Raw genomic sequence first — 19,321 nt, forward strand, 5'->3', positions numbered from 1 at the left:
ATAATAGTATTTTATTAAGAAAATTCCATTTTAATAATAATTACCATTATTTATTTGGCTGTGCAGAGTTTTAGTAGCCTTGGTTTAGTTTTGAACACCTAGTTTCTGAACACCAGACCAAAAGTTCCTTCCTTTATGTATAGCTTCACTTTATAGATGACAACGAGATAAATATGAAAAACGGTGATGTAATACGGCAACTATTAAAAGTTAATCAGTACCAAATTTAAAAGAAAGCAAGATTGTAGTTGGTGCAGTAAACCAAATTAGAGAGCATAGTTGGCATGGAAAATATTGACTGCTAACGCTCATTGGTTATATAATAAATGGAAGATCCTTTATTTAGTTTAGTTAGTCACAAATTACTTTTGATAGTAGGTTAATAGCATAGTAAGGTGTGCTTGATTGATAACAGTCATTAGAAATTTCTTGATGTAGCTAATAACCCATGATAAAATTGTCATCATAATAATGGATTAAAAATTGTAGATTATAAAGCCAAGGCAATAGTGATTTTCTGGAATCTATATCTGAAAATATCAACTTGACTATTACAGTTACTTTATAGACTATCTCATAATAATTTCACTCTGATTGTAAACTGTCAAATCCCTTTTACTTTATCCAATTAAATATAATTGAAGATAGAAAGATCATATTAGCAGTTGAATAATTCATGAGTAAATATGTTAGGAGTAAAAGAAGTTGAATAAAAATGTACTAAGGAGATCTTTTATTTTATATACAATCTAATTTATTATACAACCATCTATATCTACATACGGTAAGTTACACTTTAATGATCTAACCATGTATACCAATTTGTACAAAATATAATGCAACTTTATTCATATAGCTTAATATTATATATTGATTATTTTAAATTAGTAGAACACAAATAGAAATTGTACACTAAAATGGCACGACTTCAGTAAAGAGTACACAAACCAACCCAAAGAGCAAAGAGATTCATAAAAGTACATACAAATTTAACCAAATAAGTTACCAAGAAGATACAGTAACATTAAAAGAATGAACAAAATAAATAATTAATAACTTGATTTACCCCGCAAGTGGTTCTTGTTGACACCAACCATTGCCTCAATCTTCTTATATGAGATAAACTAAAAAGCATTACATAGGAAACTATCACTGAGAAGCAAACTGACAGAGGTCTTGGTATAAAAGCTCAGTATATAGTTGTGGCTAGTTGTTCGCACAGATTGTCCTACCGCTTGAAAAATAAATCCCTTATAATAATAAAGTTTATACTCACGAATCAAGATCCTAAAAATTTCAGACTTCAAATTGTACAATGAAATGGCATGACTTCATCATTAACCCAGGTTCTTGTTATTTAAGAGTTGTTATCGTCCAATATCAGCTTAAATGAAACAAAGCAGCTTATATAATCAAAATCTAAGGAATGATTATTTATATGTTTCCAAAGGTAAGTTACAAAAAAATGTAATCAACCTAAGAACTAACCATTCTCTAATAAACTATCTATTTATAAATTTTGTTTACAAAGATGCATCAAATTATAATTGACATACATATATAGAGTTCTTACAATAAACTTCCAAATAGGTTCTCGTGCAAAAAATAACTAAAGATGACATTAAAGCAAAAAGTACATAAATAAAAGAGCATTTTCAACTAAGCTGGAAATGCCTTAGCTCCTTGGATTCCCCATTAACCAAAGTCATGTTTACTAACTACTCAAGCTTCCTTTTTCCAGCATGAACTTTCAATGGCTTGGTTGTAGAGCCCTGAACATCTAGACTACACAACCCACCAATAGCAGCACCTGCATTTGAATCAGCCACAACACCCTTGCCAGGAGTCTCAAGACCACACTTAAAAAGGCTCTCCGAACCTGAATCCTGCATGCGTAGCAACACATCTCAGAAAAGACAGATCTTAAGAGGGAGGGATTGATAAAATTTGCTCACAGCAGATGCTCTATGCATGTTTCATATGATATACAAACCTTAGATAAAGACACAACTGCAGCAGAATGTACATCAAACTCAGCCTCATTAGTAAAGGATGCAGGCAATAGATTGGAAACACTTTGGTCAACTCCCTAAGAGGTAGTTATTGAGAAAAACAGTGTGATCACTACAATAACAAAGCAAATACTGAACAACATAACAATTAAAAGATAGAAAACACACCACCATATCTATAGAGCAAGACTAGGACTGATAAAGGACTATGAGTGTGTCATTATCGCTGATCTTAACTACATTATACACTTGATCAATTGAGGTGAGATTTTTCTTCATAATGGATAATTTAAACAGAAATTTCTTGTCTTCAATGCTATCCAAAACTTTGGGATAGCATGCCACATTTTCTCCTCTCTGGATATTAGGAAAAAAAGAATCAATTTATTATTCATTGCTCTCTAATGAATTGAGTATATAAATCATTTTCTACACAAATATTAAAAAACTTACACTGATGTACTAAATCATTTTCAACACAAATATTAAAAACCTTACACTGAGGTTTTTCACTTCACTTGCAGACTTTCCAATAACCAGTTTGGCCTCTTGGTTCCAAATGATTAGGCCAATACAGCCAGTACCATCAACGGCAATAACATGAAGACGATACATGTTGAAAACGCATTATGGAATACATTAGAAAAGTGAGCAATACCCCAAAACAACTTAAATATATGTGCGAGCATTGAAACCAACTTTACCACAATGCTCGCACAGATAACGACCTTTATTCTCCTTCACTTTTCTGGGACAAATCTTACATGAAGCATAATACCAATCACTGCCACCAACTTCAATAGAAACCACAGTGGCTAGTATCCAACATGAAGTTTCCTGCACAAAAAAAAAAAAAAAAAAACACACACACACACACACACACAAAATAACGCTAGTAGTAGACCCACATGAACAAAGCATGCCATGGTTGGAAAAACCCACAATAGGGGAGCTTACATTAGTTTTGTCCAAAACCTCCTCAATAGTAGTAATTGGTAAGGAACCGCCATGCAACTCATCACTAATTGAATTTACAGGCTGGCTATGTATATACTTAATACACTGAGCCTTTAGATCACTTCTCTTTATTAACCTGAAGCACATGAGATAAAATAGGCAAACAATCTTACGAAGACATTATAGTGAAATTAATGAAATAAGGGAGCCAGTTAAAGTGAGGACAGACTACGGACTTTCAACACACCTATTTCTTGAATGCGAGAACATCAGGGATCTCAAGGTTAAAAAATAGGCGAGAGGCATAAAGGCTATTTTGAACGTTGACCTCATTAAGATAGAAATTAGGCTAAAAGAGTTGTTCCACCAAGATAATAGGCTGACCATCATCTTTATCAAATAAGCCAAGGGCTTTGTCCACCAAGTCATCAAAGAGGGTGCACTTTATGATGTTTTCCCTAATTTTTTAAGTGGAACAAAATATAAGGACAAACAATGTAAACAAAGCCCACCCAAATGATAAATCAATGGTAAATCTCAAAACCGAAAAAAGAATTGAAAATAAACAGGAAACGGACTCTAGATCTTCCAAGTGTAGTTTAATGCATTTATTATCCTCTCCTGATTTTGTAACCAATGGTGTAACGTCCTCTCTTCCTACGACATGACCCATACAGTCTACAAAAGAGTACACAAAGCAACCCAAAGAGCAAAGAGATTCATAAAGATACATACAAATTTAACCAAATAAATAACCAACATTATACAATAACATTAAAAGAATAAACAAAATAAATAATCAATAACTTGATTTGCCCAGCAAATGGTTCTTGTTCACACCAACCATTGCCTCAATCTTCTCATATGAGATAAATTAAAAAGGATTAAATAGGAAACTGTCGCTGGGAAGCAAATTGACAGAGGTCTTGGTATAAAAGCTCAGTTTATACTTGTGGCTAGTTGTTCGCACAGATTGTCCTACTACTTGAACAATAAAATTTTTCATTGCATAAAGTTCATGCTCACGAATCAAGGTCCTAAATACCACCATATTTGACTTCTGGATGGAGCAGTGTATACGATCACCCTACGCCAAAAAAGAAGCAAATAGAATAAACCACAATGGATAAAAAAATCCAAAGTGAATCTAATTAGAAAAGTTTAGGGTTTAGTAACTGGCCCTTTAATCTTGAAGCACCAACTCCATGCTGTAAATCTCCCTTGGGTTCCACTTGCTAGGAAACTCGTACAGGCGCACAATCCCGACTTTCAGATTCCAAGCCAGCTTCATTGGGTTGATATCTGCAACAGCATCCACTTTTTTATTCAGAGCACCAACAGGATTCATGAGAGCCATAGCAAAACACAGGAAGGCAGCGCTCTATCAAGTATACAAAAGACATTTTTTTTGTAAAAGCTATGGAATTTGAATCAGACACATATTCACAAATCCAATTTGAATAGAATATATAGATGATACGAAGAACACTGTTCGGAATCCAAACCATAAACACCACTCTCTCAAAAAGAAAGAAAAAAGCGCCAGATTTGAAAGTTAGAGCCAATTTAAAGGATTTAATCATGCTATACCTCGGATTTTCATCTTTGGATCCGTGGCTCACTGTCATCTGCCAATTAGAAGTTAGCATTTCTCTTATCACCCAATCAAGAAAGTCGCATTACGCTAATGCACCTCGTCTCGAGATTGCCGAATCCTAACACCATAGAGAAAAGTCGCGTTACGCTAAGGCACCTCGTTGACATATCGTCCCCCCCCCCCATTTTCCCCAATTCCAGTGCCTAGTGCAGTGTTTCAACCAAAGGGTAAAGAGAAATAACCTAAATCCTTTTGTTCCCCAATTTTAGTTTTAGAATTTTAGAAATAGATGTTATAGTGAAGTTAAAAATAGGTGTCGACAGGCTAGGCAATCCACTGTTGGGGAATACCCAACTTTATAATAATAAAAGATACTAAAATCCAAACTCACCATGCAAGTCAGGTTTGTGTCACCGAGCAGGAAACAACGTTAATGGAGTGCATGAAAAACATAAACTACAAGGTAGTAAAAGATGCAAATATTTTTTGATGAAAAAATGCAATGCAATGTGAATTGTTAGAGAATATAACAGTTCGCATGCCTTCTCCGATCAATTTAAACTTTTGGAAAAGTGGCTTCATGACACCCATACTTACAATATTGAGATTGTAGTCTTTGGCTGTCAGCAACGGATAGAGAATAAGCCAGAACACACAGTCAGTGAGCATTATAGCACCTGCACAAATCTATATATTCAACAGATAATGAAAAATTAAGTTAAAAGCCTTCTAAGTTTGATGAAAAATGAAAAATGTATTCCAGGATTTTATCAAAGTTACCTAAAAAATATTTGAAAAATGTAACCCGATGGCTATTAGAGTGCAGGGAGAATCACTAGGTTGTGATGGCTGCGTGGAACAAATTGGACAGTCTGATTGGAGGAAGAATAATCGGAAGGTCCGATTACACAAATCGATAGGTACACAAATCAGACCGTCTGATTTTCGTACTGTAAGCCACACATCCTCCATGCAGCGTTCTCCAACCTCGGATTGTTGACCCTCTCTGCTTGTATTTCCGTAACACACTCCCCCAACCATCCCTTTCACTCTCACTCGCGCCTCACTCTCCATACCACCCCCAACCCCACCTTTATCTTCTCTTCTTCCATTTTTGCTGCACAAATTCAGCAGAGGAAGAAAAAATTGTCACAATCAAAATTTTAACAATACCAAGGATATGGAAAATAAAAGAAATTAATTGTCCAGAATTTTATATTGCTAATTATCTTGATCATTCTAATTATGTAAATTTTTATTATCAAATATTTTGAATAAATAACAATAATAATGATAATGTTAGATATTAGTAGAAATATTATAGTAATAATTATTAATATATATAGAAGATATTTGAAAAATTATTGAATTAATTATTAATATTATTATTATGAGTATATTATTTAGATTTTTAATTAAGGATTAACTACTTGTTGTGTATTGTTAATTAAATATTTACTTGATATGTTTGTTTATTGTGTTGTACTGGAAGTGGAAATTTTAAAATTGTTTAAATATAATAATTAATCATTCTTAATGGTTAGTTAGTGAATTGATTAAGCTATATTATTATTATTGTTGTTATAGTATCATGAAAAATAAAAACCGAATACATTTAGTGTAATTTAGGTCATGAATTATGTTAGTAACACTAAATTTTAAATATGAATTTAATAAATTATTTATGATTATTGATAAATTTGGTGATATAAAATTGAGGTGTTTAATACTTTTTAAAATTATTCTGGTTATATAAATAGAAAATAATGAATAAGAATTATTATAAAATAAATAGGTTTTAGACATTAGAAAATATAGTTTTAATGTATTTAATAATAATTAGATTTATATTTTAGATTCGTTTAAGGTTTATTAATTATTATTAGAAGCTAATAAATATAAATGTGGATTTTTTGTAAAATAGATTTAGTATATTTTGAGTAGTTAATAATATAGTTGTTAATATTATTATGTTTTACTGGTTATGTGATAATGAAAATGAGATATTATTAAATTTAATTTGTTAATTAAATATGGTTATCTTTATTTAATGTGATATATGGCTATGTTTTATAGGGTTTACGGATATTGACATGTAACTACTTAATGCCGCCGAATTTGTACAATCAAATTGTGGAGGGACATTTACGGGAGACTGATTTTTATCACGTTTTTTAGATTGGAGTAATCCAATGTCAGTCGGCATTGACTAATGCTCTGTTCAAGAGATGACGCCCTAAGACTCACACATTCTATTTTTCAGTTGGTGAGTGGGCTATGACATTGGAGGACGTGGCGATAATTCTTGGTCTTCCAACAAATGGTCTTCCAGTTACAGGACCAATTCTCAGTAGTTATGAGGCCTTAGAGGCCGAATGCTTGCACCAGTTTTGTGTTGCACCTAGGAAGACAAATTGTAGAGGAAGCTTCACAAAGCTGACAAGATTTCGAGGACTGAAAGATCGTTTAGTGTTGACTGATGACATTCACATTCAGAGGTACGTCAAGGGCCACATAATGTTATTATTTTAGACCATTCCATTCGGAGACAAGTCTGGAGCAGCGGGCGGTGCACTAGAAGTTTTTGCTGTTGCTCCGTAACTTCGCTAGGATCATACAATTTAGTTGGAGATCGGCATGCCTAACACACATGTATAGAGCATTGTGTAGGGCATCTCGTGTCGACTGTAAGGAGATTGATGGTCCACTGACACTTTTGCTTACCTAGGCTTGGATTCGTCTATCATTTCTTACGCCAATTCCTGGCAATCCTCGACTCTTTCCGATTGCAAACAGGTAAAATTAATTACTATCTGCTTTGAAAAAGTGTAGCACGTTGTATTTTAAATTTGATCGATAAAAGTTAATTAACGGATTGTCTGATGTCAGGTGGCGTAACTGGGAGCGTGCTGATCAGCCTTACAGATTTCATTATCTTGCTCACTTTAGGAGGTCGTTGGATGATCAGCAAGAAGGACAGGTATGTTGTAATAAATAAGTATCTGCTTTTGTTTGAAGGTATCATTATTTGGTGTGTAATCCTCGTTTACTTTCAATGTATCCAGTTTGTTTGAGAGGCTTATGCAATTGGTCGCATTGAGCCAGACGTGATTCCTGTTGACGTCCGTCAACATTTGGTTATTTGGAGTGCCACGGTACCACTGATATCTTTCAAATGAGTTGAGTGGCATGCATCAGATAGATTGAGGAGACAATTTGGCTTTACCCAGGGTGTTTCTCATCAAGAGCGAGATTTAGGTGAAGCACACGGCGAAGTATTGATAGGGCCAAAAATTAAGATTGGTCCGGAACCCACTCTTTTTACATCTTTTATTAATTTTTTTTAAAAAAGATATTTTTTACGTAATAAATAAATATAAAGTATTTTTATATTATTATATTTAAATATAATTGATAAATAAAAAATTATACAAAATATTTAAATAGAAAATTATTTTTTATAAGATTTTAAAAAAAATTAAAAAAATATTTTTTTAAAATTTAACCAAACAAATTCAAAGTCAGTTCATGTCTTTCAACTTTCAGTTCCCACGTCATAGTCATAGTCAATATCACGTGTCAAATTCTTGCATTTATGAATAAAATGTCTACTTTGATAAATTTAAATATTCTAGAAGTAAATCATTTTAATAGAATATGTATTACATCTGAGCTTTTAAAATTTAATGTATTAAATATATTGAAAAATGATATTTTTTCCACTATATTTATGAATAAAAAGTTGAATAAGAAGTTTACTTATTTTGGTGGCTAATTTTTTTCATATAAAAAAAATTTTTGTATAGTGCAATGAAATGAACATATGCAAAAAAATTTTACTGCTATGGTATTAGTATAAAACGTAACCTGTGTTTGATGGTTTTTTTATTAAAATAACTAAAGAAAAATATGAATTTCTCAAATACGCATGCATGAAATTAATTTCCACAATATGCATCTCCATCTCAGGGGAGTCACCCACGAATTGGGTTTCGCTACCAATTCCGGGAAGGCACCAACGAAATGAGGAGATTGCCTGACAAAATCTGCGTGGAACTCCAAGTCAAGCATGGCACCCACGAGATGGGTCATGTCATTGGCGGCGGCAGCGAATTGGGCATATCAGGTGAGGCGCAAGTTTCCAGTGCATCACTCCCCGTACATGCATGCATTGGATCGGCATGTTCACATTCTCCACCAATAATGACAGCATGAAAAAAGTCTGAGAGACCAAACAATGAGATCATGAGTTCTGTATTAACTCTTGGAGCATTGTTCACTGCCGCTCGCTTCAGCCCACGACTTTCAGTCCATTCCCTCACTTTATCAAGGCCATTCAATGGCTTTACTTGCTCTTTTGCCAATCTGTACAGTCCATCAAGTGAATTATACTATGAATTTTAAAACAAAAAACAATGAGAAGGAAAATTAGATTAGTAGAGTATATACTTCCGGAACATGTCTTCCTTGTCATCTACAAACTTTAAGCCTCGTTCAAGATCACCAGGAAAGAGATCCAAGGCAATATTATCATTGTGCTTGCCGGCAACAGTCTCAATGAAAAATTCCTCTGTTATAATTGTAAACCCCGGTTAAATTAGTAGATAATTAGTTAATAAATTAGTTTTTAATAAGGAGGATTAAAAATGCAAATATTATATCAAAATAGAATAGAGCTCATCGAAACGAGAATTTTGACACTAATTTTCAAGAAAACGGTCCAAGAATGGACCGAAAGGACCGAACCGGTTGAACCGGACTCGAACCGACTGTCGGTTCAACCGGACCAGCCCTATTAAATGAACCCAGCTTTGTCTTCTCCCTCATTACTGCAGCAACGAAGCTTTCAGCTTCCAGGGAGAAGAGAAACGAGAAATATCCCGTAACCCTAACGTAAATTTCCGATCCCCGTAACTTCTCCGTCCGAGCTCCAATCGCCGCACCGTTTGCGGCCACGCGTTCACCGCGTCGAGCTCTACATTTCTATCGGAACAATTTCATAGGTAACTTGTTTAATCACTCTCAGCTTCATCTTCCCCCAATTTTCAAATTTTAAGTGGGAATATTGAATTTCTTTGATTTCTGATGTTTTAGGATCCAATTAGCTTGAGAGAAATGTTCACTCTTGCTTATGTGAAGCTTGGGTAAGGTGAGGATACGATAATTCTATTTTAATTTCATTAAATTTGAGCTTTGAGTATTAAATTGGGTATATATGTATTATGAATGTGTATTAGGTTGAAAATAAATAATTGGAGCTTGAAATTGTGAATACTGGAACTTGGAGGAAGCAGATTAGTTGAGTTTTGAGGGGCTGTCTTGGTTTTGAATAAATAGCTTTGGTCGTTACGTGAAAATCGGCTAAGGTATGGTTTAGGTTTCTTGCATTTAATATATAATGTTCTGTGAAAACTTAGGCTAGACGGCCATAGGATAAGTTGGAATGCAGGTGTATGTTTAATGTTTAGTAATTTGTTGATGAATATATTTGGTTGAAGTTTATTTGATGATTAGTAATTAATCTTGGATGGTGAATGTTATTGTTGATGAACATGGTTGGTTTAGTGCTAATGATTTGGTGAATTATTGATTTGAGATATTATGTGTTAGAAGCCTAGGGTTAGTGAACTATGATCCTTAGTTGAATTTTGGTTGTTGGATTTGAATATTGTATGAATATAATTGTTAATCTGAAGTAGATTTATTGTGGTGACTGTTATGATGATGAGGAAGGGTATGTTGAATTGAAAAGAAAGCAGGTTTGGACCCGAAAAGGGTGGCAAAGTCCGAGTTTTAGAGGAGATGCTGCCGAAATTTTATAAAAATTAGAGATTTTGTTTATATGATTATTTAAAAAGATTTAGATTTAAAGGTTATATGGTTTGATTTTGAGTTATTAAGAAAATGAGCATGTTTTAAGTTTAGTTCATTTGGAAAAGAATGAATTATGTTTTGAATTGGAACTATTGATGGACGGAATGAGAGGTGTGATAATGAAGGATAATGATTGAATATGATTAACGTATAATGATGAATGAGATGTGATTGAGAATGATGTGGATGTTGATGAATTTTAATTGAATTATTTATATAGCTTATGAATTTGAATAATCTGAGATACGAGATTCCCTGGATTAAGTGTCGTGGCTTGCCACCACGTGTACCAGGTTGAAAACTCGATACTCTGTTGACCCTACGACGTAAGTGTGACCGGGCACTATATAAATTCCCGGGAATGTTATCCCCATTGAGCAATATTGATTATTTGAGAAAAATCTATGCATAGACTCTTGGGGATGCACGTCGGGGGACAGTCTAAGGACAATTCAGACTTGTCGGGTTGGCTGGATAACCGACAGATGAGCCTCATCAGCCATAGGACAGGCATGCATCATATGCATATTACTTGAATTACTTGCTTGTGCTCTAATTGGGTGTGCCTATCTGTATTTGCCATGCTAAATGTGTATTTGTTACCTGCAGTAGTTGTAACTTTCTTGTGTTTGCCTTTATCTGTTTATTTGTCTGTGAAAATGTATGATGGAATTGGAGGTATGGAGGAATGGCAGTATAGGACTTAGATTTAAGGTTAAGTTAAGTTAGGATTAAATATTTTTAGGAAACCACTTTTTATGGCTTCTGTTTAATACTTTAAGCTCTACAATCTGAGTGTCGGCGTTCTAGGATTGCCTCTGGCATTCCCAGGACCTTATATATTATGTGTGTGGCACATTTACCATACTGAGAACCTCCGGTTCTCATTCCATACTATGTTGTTGATTTTCAGATGCAGGTCGGGAGCCATCTCGTTAGTCGTCTGGACTCTTAAAGCGGAGGGGTTATTGGATAGTGTTGTTATATAGTTTTGCTGTACAGTGATGTATATATATGTACTTAGCTTTCTCTCCGCATAACTTGTCCTTTTTGATCCTCTTAGAGGTTTATGGAGAGGCAGGATTGTGTGTATGTACTTTTGGGTTTTGGATATGTATGTATATATGTGTAAATATTCTCCGGCCAGTCTTGACTTCGCAGGCTGAGTTAGGAGCTTGTTATTTTGTATCTTTGACACTCTATTCCTACTTCTGTTATCTTATGTTTGACAGTTACAGTTTTCTTAGCATGCAAGTTAACTCGTTCCTTGAGCGTTGCGCTTTTATCTCGTGATTTTTATTTCCCCTATCCTTCAAGGCTCCTAGCATGTTATAACTCTTCTGCTATTATATGTACTTATTTTATTTTAGAGGTCGTAATACCACATCACCTCTGTTTTACGACTTAAGCACAAAGCTTTGTGTGGTAGGGTGTTACATTATGGTATCAGAGCAGTTCGTTCCTATAGAGCCTGAAAGACGGACTGATTGTGCTTCTGTGCATTCTCTGTATATGTGTGTATGTGCTATTAGGATATCTGATTGATATATATGGCATAAACGTTTGTGAGCATGCATTTGGAACTTAAAGCATTAGACCTGCGATATTGAGACTGATCAACTTAATATCACTTGTTTGGTGTGTATAGGGACCAGATGTCGACTCGCGGACGCGGTCGCGGGCGAGGTAAAGGTAGGACAGGCACCGTTACTCCTGCGTCCATAGTGACTGATCCAGTAGACTTTATGGCTGCCCTGGGAAATATGGCTGCAGCTATGCAGGCAACAGCTGAGGCATTGGGTAATCATGGGAACAATAATGATGAGGACGGTCCTATGACACTTGCTACATTTCTGAAAGTTCTCCCTCCGACTTTTAGGGGAACCTCAAATCCCACTGACGTAGATAATTGGATTCAGGCTATGAAAAGGACGTTACAGGCACAACAGGTTCCTGAAGAGCAATGGGTTGAATTTGGGACTTATCAGTTGCAAGGTGAAGCTCAGTATTGGGGGCAGGGAACACGACGTATCCTGCAGTCTGATGGTGCTGCGATTCCTTGGGAGGTTTTCCGGACAGAGTTCTATAAGAAATACTTTCCTAATTCAGCTAGAAATGCCAAGGAACTTGAATTAATGCAGTTAAAGCAGGGACAAATGACTCTTGCTGAGTATACCAGTAAATTTGAGGAGTTATGTCACTTTTCTCGTATCTGTCAAGGTGCACCTGAAGATTTTGCTGAATGGAAGTGTATTAAATATGAGGGAGGTCTTCGGAGCGATATTCTGAGCTTCGTTGCCCCAATGGAGATTAGGGTATTTTCTGAATTGGTGAATAAGAGTAGGGTGGCTGAGGATTGTGTGAGGAAGGCGGCAGCAGAGAAAGGGAGTTTGAGGATGCCTTTTCAGAGGCCTTCAGGGAGGAACTTTGCTCCGAGAGGTAGGAATTTCAAGCGTGGAGGCTTTGTTCCGCAGCAGACCCAGGGTCAGGGTAATTATAGAAGGCCGAATATTACTGCTAATCAAGGAAAAAGGTTTGGGAAGCAGCCACAGCAGGATCTGAATTGTCAGAAGTGTGGAAAATATCATCCTGGAGTTCCGTTTAGATTAGGACTTGGAGTGTGCTATTCCTGTGGACAGCCCGGGCATATAGCCAGTAATTGCCCTGAGAAGAAGAAGTATGAGACTGGTAGGGTGCAACAGCCGGGGAGAGTATACACTACTTCTACCATTGGTGCTGAGGGATCTGAGACACTTATTAGAGGTAATTGTGAAATGGCTGGTAAAATCTTGAATGCTTTATTTGATTCAGGAGCAAGTCATTCATTTATTGCATTTGAAAAGGCCCATGAATTAAGATTGAGAATGGTGGTTTTAGGTTATGATTTGAAAGTATATAATGCTACTCATGAAGCTATGGTGACTAGGATAGAATGTCCACAAGTTCCTTTTCGAGTGCAACAGCGTGAATTTGTGCATGATTTGATTTGTTTGCCTATGACTGGTCTTGATCTCATTTTGGGATTGGATTGGTTATCCAAGAATCATGTTTTACTTGATTGTTCTGAGAAGTCAGTACAATTTATGCCAGAAGGGTCAGAAGCACCGGTTGTGGTGAATAGTTACTATTTGAACTCTATGATAGTAAACTGTTCTAGAACCGAATGTCAGGGTATTATGTTATTAACTGCGGGAGTATCAGGTGATGATCAGAGTTTAGAGCAGATTCTGGTTGTATGTGAATTTCCAGATGTGTTTTCGGATGATATTAATGAATTCTCACCTAACCGAGAGGTTGAATTTGCAATTGAGTTGGTACCTGGATCCGGTCCAATTTCAATTACTCCTTATAGGATGTCGCCTTTAGAAATGGCTGAACTGAAGGCTCAGCTGGAAGATCTGTTGGGTAAGCATTTTATCCGACCAAGTGTTTCTCCGTGGGGAGCGCCAGTGTTACTGGTAAAGAAGAAGGATGGGAGTATGCGGCTGTGTGTCGATTATCGGCAATTGAATAAGATCACTGTGAAGAATAAATATCCGTTTCCTAGAATCGATGATCTAATGGATCAGTTACAGGGTGCCGGTGTGTTTTCTAAGATTGACCTGCGATCCGGATATCATCAGATAAGGGTTAGAGACGAGGATATTCCGAAAACTGCTTTCAGGACCCGTTATGGTCATTATGAGTATACAGTGATGTCTTTTGGGTTAACTAATACCCCGGCAGTATTTATGGATTATATGAACAGGATTTTTCGACCGTATCTGGACAAGTTTGTTATTGTCTTCATTGATGACATTCTTGTTTATTCTAAGACTGAAGAGGAACATGCTGATCATTTGCGAACTGTGCTGCAAATTCTGAGAGACAGGAAGTTATATGCTAAGCTATCTAAATGTGAGTTCTGGAAGAGTGAAGTGAAGTTTCTCGGCCACGTGGTGAGTAAGCAGGGGATAGCTGTGGATCCTGCTAAGGTGGAAGCAGTGATGAATTGGGAGCGACTAACTTCAGTGACAGAGATCAGGAGTTTCTTAGGTTTGGTGGGGTATTATCGCAGATTCATTAAGGGATTTTCACAGCTCGCCTTACCTTTAACTAAGTTGACTAGGAAGGATACACCTTTTATCTGGACTCCGGAATGTGAAGAGAGTTTCCAGGCATTGAAGCACAGGTTGACTACTGCACCTGTATTGGTATTACCTGAACCAAGTGAATCGTTTGAAGTGTATTGTGATGCATCTCTGAAAGGGTTAGGGTGTGTTCTGATGCAGCACCAGAATGTTGTAGCATACGCCTCACGGCAGTTAAGGCCGCATGAGATGAACTACCCGACACATGATTTAGAACTTGCTGCTGTTGTGTTTGTTTTAAAGATTTGGAGGCACTATCTCTATGGTGTTAAGTTTCATGTTTTCTCAGACCATAAGAGTTTGAAGTATCTTTTTGAGCAGAAAGAATTGAATATGCGTCAGAGGAGATGGATGGAACTTCTAAAAGATTATGATTTTGAATTGAATTATCATCTAGGAAAAGCGAATGTTGTAGCGGACGCTTTGAGTCGGAAGTCTTTATATGCAGCTTGGATGATGCTACGGGAGGAAGAGTTACTGAAGGCATTCCAAGGTTTGAATTTGGGAGTTAGAGAAGAATCTGGAATCCTGTGTTTGAGTCAGTTGCAAATTTCAAGTGATTTTAAATCAAAACTTCTGAAGGCTCATCAAGATAGTGAAGCATTACGTAAGGTATTACCAGCAGTTGAACAGGGAAAACAGTGGAGAATGTCAGAAGGTCATGATGGTTTATGGAGGTTCAAGAACCGGATTATTGTGCCTGATGTTGGAGACCTACGACAAAGTATCTTGAAGGAAGCTCACAAGAGCGGGTTTTCAATTCACCCAGGGAGCACTAAAATGTATCAGGATCTGAAAGCGATGTTCTGGTGGCCAGGTATGAAGAATGATGTGGCATTGCATATATCTAAATGTTTAACGTGTCAGAAGGTTAAGATTGAGCATCAGAGACCATCAGGGACCCTTCAGCCTTTAGAGATTCCACAATGGAAATGGGAGAGTATCGATTTTGTGATAGGGTTGCCTAGAACCCGATCAGGTTATGACGCTATTTGGGTGGTTGTAGATCGATTGACGAAATCAGCTCACTTTCTTCCTATCCGAATAAGTTGCACAATGGAGGAATTGGCTCGAATGTATATCAAAGAGATTGTCAGATTACATGGTGTGCCCTCTACTATTATATCTGATAGAGATCCCCGTTTTACATCAAGGTTCTGGGGAGCTTTTCAGCGTGCATTTGGGACTCAGTTAAGCTTGAGTACTGCGTATCACCCTCAGACAGATGGTCAGTCAGAAAGAACTATTCAGACCTTAGAAGATATGCTAAGGGCTTGTGTTTTGGACCAGCCTGCGAGCTGGGATCGGTATATGCCATTAATAGAATTTGCTTATAATAATAGCTATCATGCGAGCATCGGAATGGCTCCATATGAGGCTCTGTATGGCAGGAAATGTCAGTCTCCGTTGTGTTGGTATGAAACTGGAGAAAAGAGTTTATTAGGGCCTGAGATGATAGCCGAAACGACTGAACAGATAAAGAAGATTCGTAGTCAAATGCTTATAGCCCAGAGCCGCCAGAAGAGCTATGCTGATCAGAGGCGAAAGCCTTTGGAATTCGAAGAAGGAGAACATGTCTTTCTGAAAGTTACACCAACCACTGGAGTGGGAAGAGCTATTAAGACCAAGAAACTGAATCCTCGTTATATTGGACCGTTTGAGATTCTGAAGAGAATTAGACCAGTGGCTTATAGAATTGCCTTACCGCCGTACCTTTCGAATTTGCACGATGTATTTCATGTATCACAGCTTCGGAAGTATACTCCTGATGCAAGTCATGTTCTAGAACCAGAACCAATCCAAGTGAGAGAAGATCTAACACTCCCAGTAATTCCGGTGAGGATTGATGACACCAGTGTTAAACGATTACGAGAAAGGGAAGTATCATTGGTAAAAGTAGCTTGGAGACGAGCTGGTATCGAGGAACATACCTGGGAACTCGAATCAGATATGCGAAACAACTATCCACATCTCTTTTCAGGTAACTATATTTGAATTTTGAGGGCAAAATTCTTTATTAGGTGGGTAGGATGTAAACCCCGGTTAAATTAGTAGATAATTAGTTAATAAATTAGTTTTTAATAAGGAGGATTAAAAATGCAAATATTATATCAAAATAGGGTAGAGCTCATCGAAACGAGAATTTTGACACTAATTTTGAAGAAAACGGTCCAAGAATGGACCGAAAGGACCGAACCGGTTGAACCGGACCCGAACCGGGCTATCGGTTCAACCGGACCAGCCCTATTAAATGAACCCAGCTTTGTCTTCTCCCTCATTACTGCAGCAACGAAGCTTTCAGCTTCCAGGGAGAAGAGAAACGAGAAATATCCCGTAACCCTAACGTAAATTTCCGATCCCCGTAACTTCTCCGTCCGAGCTCCAATCGCCGCACCGTTTGCGGCCACGCGTTCACCGCGTCGAACTCTACATTTCTATCGGAACAATTTCATAGGTAACTTGTTTAATCACTCTCAGCTTCATCTTCCCCCAATTTTCAAATTTTAAGTGGGAATATTGAATTTCTTTGATTTCTGATGTTTTAAGATCCAATTAGCTTGAGAGAAACGTTCACTCTTGCTTATGTGAAGCTTGGGTAAGGTGAGGATACGATAATTCTATTTTAATTTCATTAAATTTGAGCTTTGAGTATTAAATTAGGTATATATGTATTATGAATGTGTATTAGGTTGAAAATAAATAATTGGAGCTTGAAATTGTGAATACTGGAACTTGGAGGAAGCGGATTAGTTGAGTTTTGAGGGGCTGTCTTGGTTTTGAATAAATAGCTTTGGTCGTTACGTGGAAATCGGCTAAGGTATGGTTTAGGTTTCTTGCATTTAATATATAATGTTCTGTGAAAACTTAGGCTAGACGGCCATAGGATAAGTTGGAATGCAGGTGTATGTTTAATGTTTAGTAATTTGTTGATGAATATATTTGGTTGAAGTTTATTGGATAATTAGTTATTAATCTTGGATGGTGAATGTTATTGTTGATGAACATGGTTGGTTTAGTGCTAATGATTTGGTGAATTATTGATTTGAGATATTATGTGTTAGAAGCCTAGGGTTAGTGAACTATGATCCTTAGTTGAATTTTGGTTGTTGGATTTGAATATTGTATGAATATAATTGTTAATCTGAAGTAGATTTATTGTGGTGATTGTTATGATGATGAGGAAGGGTATGTTGAATTGAAAAGAAAGCAGGTTTGGACCCGAAAAGGGTGGCAAAGTCCGAGTTTTAGAGGAGATGCTGCCGAAATTTTATAAAAATTAGAGATTTTGTTTATATGATTATTTAAAAAGATTAAGATTTAAAGGTTATATGGTTTGATTTTGAGTTATTAAGAAAATGAGCATGTTTTAAGTTTAGTTCATTTGGAAAAGAATGAATTATATTTTGAATTGGAACTATTGATGGACGGAATGAGAGGTGTGATAATGAAGGATAATGATTGAATATGATTAACGTATAATGATGAATGAGATGTGATTGAGAATGATGTGGATGTTGATGAATTTTAATTGAATTATTTATATGGCTTATGAATTTGAATAATCTGAGATACGAGATTCCCTGGATTAAGTGTCGTGGCTTGCCACCACGTGTACCAGGTTGAAAACTCGATACTCTGTTGACCCTACGACGTAAGTGTGACCGGGCACTATATAAATTCCCGGGAATGTTACCCCATTGAGCAATATTGATTATTTGAGAAAAATCTATGCATAGACTCTTGAGGATGCACGTCGGGGGACAGTCTAAGGACAATTCAGACTTGTCGGGTTGGCTGGATAACCGACAGATGAGCCTCATCAGCCATAGGACAGGCATGCATCATATGCATATTACTTGAATTACTTGCTTGTGCTCTAATTGGGTGTGCCTATCTGTATTTGCCATGCTAAATGTGTATTTGTTACCTGCAGTAGTTGTAACTTTCTTGTGTTTGCCTTTATCTGTTTATTTGTCTGTGAAAATGCATGATGGAATTGGAGGTATGGAGGAATGGCAGTATAGGACTTAGATTTAAGGTTAAGTTAAGTTAGGATTAAATATTTTTAGGAAACCACCTTTTATGACTTCTGTTTAATACTTTAAGCTCTACAATCTGAGTGTCGGCGTTCTAGGATTGCCTCTGGCATTCCCAGGACCTTATATATTATGTGTGTGGCACATTTACCATACTGAGAACCTCCGGTTCTCATTCCATACTATGTTGTTGATTTTCAGATGCAGGTCGGGAGCCATCTCGTTAGTCGTTTGGACTCTTAAAGCGGAGGAGTTACTGGATAGTGTTGTTGTATAGTTTTGCTGTACAGTGATGTATATATATGTACTTAGCTTTCTCTCCGCATAACTTGTCCTTTTTGATCCTCTTAGAGGTTTATGGAGAGGCAGGATTGTGTGTATGTACTTTTGGGTTTTGGATATGTATGTATATATGTGTAAATATTCTCCGGCCAGTCTTGACTTCGCAGGCTGAGTTAGGAGCTTGTTATTTTGTATCTTTGACACTCTATTCCTACTTCTGTTATCTTATGTTTGACAGTTACAGTTTTCTTAGCATGCAAGTTAACTCGTTCCTTGAGCGTTGCGCTTTTATCTCGTGATTTTTATTTCCCCTATCCTTCAAGGCTCCTAGCATATTATAACTCTTCTGCTATTATATGTACTTATTTTATTTTAGAGGTCGTAATACCACATCACCTCTGTTTTACGACTTAAGCGTAAAGCTTTGTGTGG

The 19,321-nt window shown here is 36.6% G+C and overlaps 3 long non-coding RNA genes across 3 annotated transcripts; all 3 read left to right on the top strand.

The window, feature by feature from the left end:
• Positions 1–9,368: 9,368 nt before the first annotated feature.
• Positions 9,369–9,922, top strand: LOC140180360 (uncharacterized). The gene is made up of 3 exons (XR_011874428.1): positions 9,369–9,569; positions 9,661–9,715; positions 9,804–9,922. It is a non-coding gene; the product is annotated as an uncharacterized lncRNA (long non-coding RNA).
• Positions 9,923–11,890: 1,968 nt separating this feature from the next.
• On the top strand, positions 11,891–18,834 carry LOC112754662 (uncharacterized). Its single transcript, XR_011874265.1, has 2 exons — positions 11,891–13,203; positions 18,809–18,834. It is a non-coding gene; the product is annotated as an uncharacterized lncRNA (long non-coding RNA).
• Positions 16,673–17,859, top strand: LOC140180361 (uncharacterized). The gene is made up of 3 exons (XR_011874429.1): positions 16,673–17,025; positions 17,118–17,171; positions 17,260–17,859. It is a non-coding gene; the product is annotated as an uncharacterized lncRNA (long non-coding RNA).
• Positions 18,835–19,321: the final 487 nt, after the last annotated feature.

The sequence above is a fragment of the Arachis hypogaea genome, chromosome 16 (genome assembly GCF_003086295.3).
Source record: "Arachis hypogaea cultivar Tifrunner chromosome 16, arahy.Tifrunner.gnm2.J5K5, whole genome shotgun sequence".
In the NCBI taxonomy this organism is placed as follows: domain Eukaryota; kingdom Viridiplantae; phylum Streptophyta; class Magnoliopsida; order Fabales; family Fabaceae; genus Arachis; species Arachis hypogaea.